The 9,983-nt window shown below is 34.6% G+C and overlaps 1 pseudogene; it reads right to left on the bottom strand.

The window, feature by feature from the left end:
• Nucleotides 1–8,475: 8,475 nt before the first annotated feature.
• LOC111206812 lies at nt 8,476–9,003 on the bottom strand (annotated as a pseudogene).
• Nucleotides 9,004–9,983: the final 980 nt, after the last annotated feature.

The following is a 9,983-nucleotide window of genomic DNA, read 5'->3' on the forward strand; positions in this document are numbered from 1 at the left end:
TCAGGAACGCCTTGAGCTGAAGCTGATCGGAAATAGATTGCAAACAAGGATCGGGATGTAAGGTTTCGTGATCGGGATTAGGATGGTTCGCCGGTAAGGATGTTCGCCGATTAGGGTTAGGGTTTTAGGCGGTTTGTTTTAGCTTAGGGATTTAGATTCTATCGTGCTGATAACGTGTTGTGAAACTAGAGAATAGAATCTATGTTTTCTGTATTATTCATAAACATAAAGAGCCCTTTATATATAGGGAATTACACCGTCATAGAATAATGGAAAGACTAAAGAAAGGAAATACAAATATGGAAAGAGTACATATCTTAATCTAATAAGGAAAAAGAAAACTAGGGTTTGCTGTCTCTCTCTCTAGGCGTCGGCTCTCTCTCTCTCTCTCTCATGGCCGCTGGCTCTCTCTCTCTAGTATGGGCTGGTTATGGACATCCACAATATGATTTATAACAATATTCTTACCTAAAAATTGTAAAAACAAACTGGATCTAGTGCAAATGCACCATGCGCACTACCCAAGAGCCGGGCCTGCTTGTCATAACATAAAGATTGGACCAAATTCTTTTGAATCACACTTCTAGCCGGGCTATACTTTTGACTTTCCATTCTCCAATACCACAAAGGCTCCTAACAATCTCAAAGCTGGCCAAGCGTTAGGCCGATTGATAGCCCCAAAAAAATCCTTCAATTCACTTGCAAACAACACCTTTTTAATCCTCTGGCTTGACATACTCTCCACCGTCCACATAATTGTCTTTAGGTTTGCTTCGTCTCTGTTCCTGCAACCATAAAAGGCTTAATATATAATTTTTTTTTTGAGTATATATTTTAAAAAGAAACAAAAGGAGGAATAAGATATTTGATTGTTGACTGATGAGAAGTTAGGGTGTGTGTGGGAGAAGCAACCGACATGGGGCTAAACCGAAATGGCCGCTGTTTTCTATCACCTATCTCAGTTCACCTGCGCCAATGGATTAGATTTTGATCTGCGCTTAGAAAACGCAGATTTATTTTTCATTTATTGATCCAAAATTGATTAAAACTACCATTATTTTTTGTTTTGAATACAATTGAACTTTTATGTTTTTATCATTTTTTTTCTTCAAAGGATGGTAATTGTTCAAAATATATTTAAGCATGATAAGTATGATTTAATAGTATATATATTATATATCGAAGAACAACGTGTTCTCATTATTAAAATATAGTAACAATATGAATTATCGATTTTAAATTGAAAATGAGTTTATCTTGTCATATTTTATATTATATTTCTAACCATTAATCTCCACTAATTTTTATCCCAATTCGAATTTGAAGCTACTACTATTTTTTTACCCGTTCTTTCAAAGCACAAATATTTATTTTTATGACTGTTTTGATAAAATTTGCATGATTTATAACTTTTATAATGTTTGAGTTTCAAGTAATATTTTCATATCCGACACAGATCCGTGGTCAAACCAGTAGACCCATCACCACATATATAATCCGGTTCAGATTTAATGAAAAAATCGTTAACAAAAAATCTGAAAGAAATCGGATAAAAACTCAAAACCCGCTATTAACCAGTTGGAAGTAGTCTTTATAAAAATGATTTGATATGATATATAATGTGGTCGAGTTTAATGCGATCTTGATTGACTGTAGTCATATTGTTGTAGTACATTATGTTGTAAAGAATAAAGACATTTGGCTAAAGTTGTTTTTAAAATGTTGTATGTGTATAATGGGTTTTCAAAAAGATATAGTTCTTTATGATTTTTATGTGTATGATTAAGTATGACCACTAAAAGTTTGATTTTATGGACTAATTTAAGATTAGATTTCATTTGTGTATAATAAAATGATTTGTCAAATGATACTTATGGTTTTTAAATTTGAGCATTTAATTAATGAATATTCTTGATTATTATGATTCAAATCCATGATTTGTTTGGACTGCATATGTAGTTATAGGCTAATATGCTATTATTGAGAATTAAAATTTCTTTGGAAAAGTAAAAGCATTTTAGGTAAAATTTAGTTTTTCAATAAAGAAAAAAACAGAAATAATGTTTTAATAGTATATATATTTTAGAATCATATATATACATATAAATACCATTGATGGGTCTCCTTGCTACTGTATTTTTTTAAGTTAATGTGTGCTTATATATTGAATTAAAGAATATACTTCATGTAGATTTATGGTCGTATTTTCGGAATAGAGAGGTTTATATTTATTCTGGTTATATAGGAATATCAAGGGTGAAAGACTATATGGGTTAAGAGAAAATCGCAGAATATTAGCCTGATTGGATTTTTAGTTCATAGGGATATTCTTTAACTAAATAAAGCAATGGGAAATTGATTTTCTTAAATTATTGTTACAGATTTTCGTAATTGATAATCATTTTAGGAAATGTATTAATAAAACATAAAAACAAAGAATTTAAAAAGGAATGTTTATTAATCTCCAACTTTCAAATCTAAGCCAATAAAATCTCTAACTCATTAGTGAACTATTTAAATCTCAAATGTTATGAACGAGTGGATGGCTCATAACCAAGAGATTATGATTTGCAATCTTTCCATTTATCTATGACGGTGTAATATACTATATAAGGAACCTCTATGTTATGAATAAAGATAGACTTTTCCATTAATTTTATAACACGTTATCAGCACGAAACTCGAAATCCCTAAGCTAATACCCAAATAAAAAAACCCTAAAACCCTAACCCTAACCGGCGATCCGACGAACCCTAAACCCCGATCGCGTCTCTTGTTCCCGCATCTGTTCCAGCTCGCGTCCCCGATCAGGTTCAGCCCAAGACGTTCCTGATCCTAGCTCAGACGTTCGCGACCCGAGAGCAGCTCCAGCACGCGACCTCTTCCTCGTTCGCGACAGCATCAGACAACTCGCGTCTGACGATCAAGGCGTTCCCGATCAAGCAACAAAGGACGTCCGCGACCCGATAGAAGCGACTTGATCCATTCCAGCTCGCGTCCCGTTCATGTCCAGCTCGCGGCTAAACTCCTTTGGTGGTCCGATTCAACAATCATCTAAGGTTAAAAGGTAATTCAAAACCTAAGAACCCATAATCAAACATGGATTGATTGATAAAGAATGAAACCCTAAAACCCTAATCTTTATGAATCAAAACCATAGGATAATAGATCAAAAATCCTAATTGAGTAAATCGAAGCTCTAAAATTTCGATACCCCAAACCCTAAATCATGTTTCTACATGATTAAAACCCCAAATCAGTTTTTACAAGTTAAAATCCGATAAACCCTAACCTTATATCTACAAACCCTAAATAATATAAGTATCAGAATTAATTATACTATAATTATCAAATCACATATTAAAACCCTAATCGAATATTTTGAAATCAAAACTGTTTTCGGTTTTGATCATTGAGGTTTTAAATCTGATTGAATCTGATGCTATGTTGCTAGAATTGTTTGACCGTTAAATTGATAGATTTATTTTCTCATCCTGCTTGGTTAATTGTTCATCTGATTTAAAATTGTTTAAACCGACCAGCCTGTTAAAACATTGATTGAATCCGATAGGTTGCTAGCTTGCTTTTCTTATATAATACGATAGGTTGATAGATTGATTGAGGTTTACTTGTTTAAAATCCGAATGATCTGATTGCATGATTCTTGAGGTTTAATATCATCTGCTAGGATTAATAGTTTTGTAATCTGATCTGTTTTAAATAGAAATCCTAAATAATCCGTATGATAGGTTATATTGATCTGATTTGGATGTCTTTGAGAATTGAGAATCTGTATGCTAGGTTGATAGATTCATGATAAAATCTAATGTTTTGAGGTTTAAGATTGTATGCTAAGTTCGATTAAATTGATTGATCTGATTATATGTTTTTGAGGTTCGATAAATTCGGATACTAGATAAATTTTTTACACATGGTTTATACTAAATACCAATCAACCTTGAAACTGATTCATTGAAATTCATGCTTGAAATCTATATTCTAGAATTGCTAAAATCAACTTTGAAACTGATTGAGTGATTAATAAATCTTTTTACTAGTCTTGCTAAAATCCATTGATTGTTAAACTCTAATTGCATGATTAATTGAATCCGTTTTTACTAGTCTTGATAAACCATAATATTATGAGCACATAGAAATAGTATTGCTGGGGCTTGCTAGAAATTGACTGATTGATTAAATGCCTTTAAGATTGATAGTCTCATTGTCCTCACAAGATTGAAATCCGAATTGATTGTTTTTAAGAGTAAGGCCGCATGAAAATTATACCTAAATATTGAGTGATATATGAGTTGAGATGTCGAAAATCAACCTGGATTTTGCTGCTCTAAATCTCTCTGGAGATAATTATTTACGATGGGCATTGGATACAAAGATTATCCTAAAGTCAAAAAGACTTGGTGAATGTATCATAGAAGGCAATAATGCCAATGAGAAAGATTGATACATGGCAATATTAATTATTAGCCATCATCTTATTAAGAGTCTCAAAGATCAGTATCTGACTATAGAGAATCCTCTAGACCTTTGGACATAGTTAAAAATCGAGATATGATCACCAAAGAACGGTGTTATTACCAAATGCCCTATTTGATTGGAGGAATCCCAGAATCCAGGACTATAAGTCCGTGGATGAGTCTATTGCTAGCTGGGCAAAATAATGGATTACTGATGAGAAACAGTGAATTGAGACGTCCTGGATTAACCCCATTACCTGATACCAATAAGGCCACATCCAGAATGATAGACCACACGGTCATCGCCGTGGAGGGTGGAAAGGACGTGGCCATGGCCACTATAACACATTTGGCCGTGGGAATCACTATGGCAGAGGCCGTGGGTATCAACCCAATTTGAGCCATGGTCAAGGCAGTGGCCGTAGTATATCCTTTAAACCATAAAGCTCGACCAAATCAGTGTGCCATAGATGTGGAATGGGGAACCATTGGGCTAAGATATGAAGGACTCCCAAACATTTTTGTGACTTCTATCAAAGAGAGTCTGAAAGGGAAGAATCCTGAAATCCACTTGGTCTATAAAGATGGTGAAAATAATTTTGACATGATCAAGATGATCTTATGGAATATGAGACTTATGATTGCCTAAAAGAATCAAGTTGATAATCTGATTTCGACATCAAACTTGTGTGATTGCTTTGCTTGTATGCTTTCTCTAATATTTATCTCCTTGAATTTATTTCTATTACATTGTCTGCTTAGATTAAATGAATGAATGATTTTTCTATATGAGTACACTGAAAAACGCCAATATAAGTACTAAAGCAGGTATCGCCAGTCTGAAAGAAGACTATGGCTAGGCTAATATATTACTGCCTAAGGGTATGCATTTAGAAATCAGTGATGCCTTATATTTACCCAGCTCAAAGAGCAAGAGCAGCCTATTGAGTTTTAAAGATATAAGAATGAATAGTTTCCATATTGAAACAATGGGCGAAGGAAACAAAGAGTTCCTTCAGATATATGTATAAAATCTCCCAAGGCCATAATAAGTCCTAAAGACTATACCTGCATTCTCTACTGACCTAGACTATGCATAGATCAGTATGATAGAGGCTAAAAGCCTGCGAAAATATACACTTTATGGCACGACCGGATTGGCCATCCTGGTCCAAACATGATGCGAAAATTGATATTCAAAAGGCACACATTAAAAGATAAGAAGAGTTATCCCAAAGAATCTCACGTGTGTAGCATGTACACAAGAGAAACTCATTAGACCATCACCAGTAAAACGGCTACGAGCCCCTTTTTCATAAATAAAGACTATATGTCTAGATAATACTGGTGAATAGATGTCCCAAGCGTTTAAATGATTATGGTATGTCCATGGGGGTAAGTGTGGATAATTCTGTGATACATGTCCATACCAAGAACGGCTTGGCCGAAATCTTTTAAAACGCAAATAGCTGATTGATAGACCATAACTTATGAGGTCAAAACTCCCATTCACAGCTTGGGCCACACGAAATTTACATGCACCTAAGTTAATACGCATCAGGCCATTTAGTGAGCATAGATATCCCCTATCACAATTATTAACGGGTCAAGAGCCAGACATACCCCATCATAAGACTTTTGGATGTACTGTCTATGTACTAATTGCTCCACCACAGAGAACTAAGATGGGACCCCAAAAGGAGGATGGAGATATATGTTGGATATGATTCTCCCACAATAATAAAGTACTTTGAGCCAACTATGGGTGATTATATTTGAGGCCAGGTACACATATTATTTTAAGACGAGGAGGAGAAAAAAATAATAAAGCTGGTAAAAGAATGGTAAAAGAAATAGAATGAAATCAACCATCAATGTCTTGGCAAGATCCCCGGACTAAAGAATGTGAAATAGACGTCCAAAGATTATACATTTACAAAGCTAGCTAATCAAATGCCAGACACATTTGCTGATCCGAAAAGGAATGACTAAGTCATATATAAACCAGCTTGTAAAGCACCAACGAATTTGATGTCCAAGAAGAGACACAGTCAAACAGTCAAGTTGCTACAGAGTCTAGACAACGTATGAAACGTGATAGACTAAATAGGTTCCAAACGATAAGAATCCTCGGAAACAAAAGAAAAGTGCAGAGAATGATAATCAAAATCCAAATCCGAGGTTACTAAGGAAACCATCCTAGACATGGAGATAAGGCCGGCCGGCTCTAAGGTACAGGTACCAAACAATGTAGCTTGGGACGCCAAGCTGCAAAGTATTAAAGGTCCTGATAATAATGAATCTCAATCGATTATATCATGTCTGGAACATAATGGAACCAATAAGGAATGTCGACATAAGATGATTTATTTGCATATAAGGTAGCACTTGAATTTATGAATATAAGCGAAGATCATGAACCCACATCAATATAAGAGTGCGCACTCGTAGAACAGATTGGATTGAATGGAAACGTGGGGTTAAATAGTTTAAAGAAGAAAGACGTATTTGACCATATGATTAAGACCCCATATGATGTTAAAACCAGTGGATATAAATGGGTCTTGTGAGAAAATAGAAATCGTGAGATATAAAGCTGATGTTGCACAAGGATTCTCACAAAGACCAGTAATAGATTATGAGGAGACATACTCCCATGTGGTGGATGCAACTACTTTTAGATTTCTCATAAGTCTGGCTATATAAGAGAGAAAATTAGACTTGCAGCAAATTGAGGTAGTGACTGCATATTTATATGGTCCACTGGATAATGAAAGTACTAGAGGGTATTGAGCTGAAAGTACAACAAGTTCTCGAGAACAATATTGATAATCATCAAAGTATATGATCTGGATATCCCAGGAACCTCTGGATACAATTTCCCAAACAGTTGAATATCTCAAGAAAGAGTTTGAGATGCAAGATCTTGGAAAACAAAGTTTTGTTTGGGATTACAGCTTGAGTACATTAACAATGAAATCTTTGTGCATCAAATATTATATACAAAAAAGGGTACTCAAGAGATTTAATATGGACCAGTCTCACCCATTATCTAGTACATGGGCGTGAGATCACTTGTTTTGGACACTGATCCATTCAGTCCAAAGGTGGACGATAAAGAAGTCCATTTAGTCCTGAGATGGACGATGCAGAAGTCTTGTTTTAGACACTGATCTGATTGGTCCATAAGAAAGATGATGAAGAAGCCTTTGATTTTGGTTTATTTTATACTAACCAGCCCAAAAAGAGGTTATTTGGTTTTGTTGATTTGTTTTCAGACAGGTTATGTTTTACACATGGTGGTACACGCATATCACAGCAAAATCATCCAAGATTTCGTGTGTGTGTATTTGAGGTCGATGACTCAATATGTTCGATCAGATTGTGGCATGGCCGATGGTAAAGAAGAACCAACTATCATGTTCGAGGACGAAGCATATTCTGCCCAAGATCTTCATCACCCACGGATTGCAGAAAATTGGAGAGGTCCAAGGGACCTTCAGTAATGTCCAAATCAGGGGGAGTAATGTGTGTTGTACTCTTTTTCCTTCACCATGGTTTTGTCCCAATTTTTCCTGGTAAGGTTTTAATGAGGCAACATTAAAGCACATTATAAGCTCTAAATGGTTATGGTATCCAATGGATAGTGTTATGAACCAAATTGTGGATGACTCATAACCAAGATATTATGATTTGTAATCGTTACATTTATCTATGACGGTGTAATCTCCTATATAAAGAACCTCTATGCTATGAATAAAGATAGACTTTTTCATTACTTTTATAACGTCAAATTGTTTAACTTTTTCCATTTAAATCACAAACTTCGTTTGACCAAGCCAATTTAAACACCTCAAAAGTCAACAGTTAAAAACATGTTAACACCGTTACCCACTAAAACTATATCGTTTTTGCCTAACATAAACTTCCCTCAAATCCCCAATTGCCACACCTTATTCTCCGAAATTCCCAAATCAAAAACTACAATCTTTCTACTCAGTTATGTTGGCGACATGGAATTTTCTTGGAAACTAAAATCGAAGATGCTACTTGAATTGGTTTATGCGTTGATGCTATTATTTAGTGAAGATGACTTTGGCATCCACACGAGTGATTCTAAGTCCAAACTCTCCGACAAAGGTAATAAACAACCATCGAGTCTTGCGTCCAAAAGCTTGAAAGATGCAGTTTCGTTGTTTGTTTAGGTTGTGCTGTCGGCTTCTCTCGGCTTGTGGTTGAGACGAAAATAATGTAACAGGAGTTCGAAGCTTCTGATCGAAGTCACACGCATAAACTGGATTTAGGGTTTAGAATTTCTTGTTGAAGGGGGCAAGAGTAGAGAGGTCAACATCAACACATCAGGACTAAACAAAGACGACGTATTAGATGCAAGTTATGCAACTGATGCTAAGTTCTATTGATTGGAAAGTGTGGCTAAAAGTGTGGAGAAATCAAGAAGATCAAGACGCGGAGAGTAACGGGGTCGATGCCACTCTTTACAAGTCTTGCAGATATGAGTAATCCAATGGTTTTTATTTAGTTATCATCATTTCTAGTAGACGAGCTGCTAGTGTTGACCACCTATACTTTTTTTTTTTGTCATCTGTTGACCACCTATACATATAGTCCAATTCAACGTGCTATTTGGATATAATTACTTGGTAGGAGTACTTTGTAATTGTATCCCTTATATATTTCAGTTTTTAGGCAGAGGAGAAGAATCTTTCTACTTAATATATTTTTGTCGCAAGAGTTGAAATATATATAGCTCAAGCTTATCTGTGATTTGAATATCGAAGGAAAGGGAATCGTTTATCTTCAAGCTTATCATTTCATTACATACTAAAAGAAATTGGTAAAAAATGACAAGAACTACAGAGAAGAGAGAAAGATATTGAAGAGTTTCCAATAATCATGCCATTAACTGTTAACAGAGCTCCACCCATTGATCATGCCATTGAGGGGAGTTTATGTTAGGCAAAAACAACATAGTTTTAGTAGGTGATGGTGTTAACATATTTTTAACTGTTGACTTTTGAGGTGTTTATGTTGGCTCGGTCAAATAAAATTTGTGATTTAAATGGGAAAAATTAAACAATTTGAGATTTAAATAGCTCACTAATGAGTTCGAGCTTTTATTGGCTTAGATTTGAAAGTTGGGGTTTTTTTTTTGGGTGGTTTTCCTATTATTTCAGTGGAATTCTATTGTAATTAAGTGGTAAATTTTAGGGTTATTTTTTATTTGTACTTCGGTTTTAATAGTATAGATAGATAGTGTATCCAGACATTTTATTCACTTTAAGAAAAAAGGAAATGTTTTTCTACATATTTTTTTATTGTCAAAAATTTCCAACGATTTACTAACAGATTATCTAACAAAAGAAAACTGTTCGAATATGATAAGAAATTTTGACGGACATTGTATATTTGGAAATTGTTAGAAATTTCTGACTATTTTTGACAGATTATCTAAGCCAAAAATTCATTGAAATTCATGCATCAATTTCT

Source organism: Brassica napus, chromosome C9, assembly GCF_020379485.1.
Source record: "Brassica napus cultivar Da-Ae chromosome C9, Da-Ae, whole genome shotgun sequence".
NCBI classification, from domain to species: Eukaryota; Viridiplantae; Streptophyta; class Magnoliopsida; order Brassicales; family Brassicaceae; genus Brassica; species Brassica napus.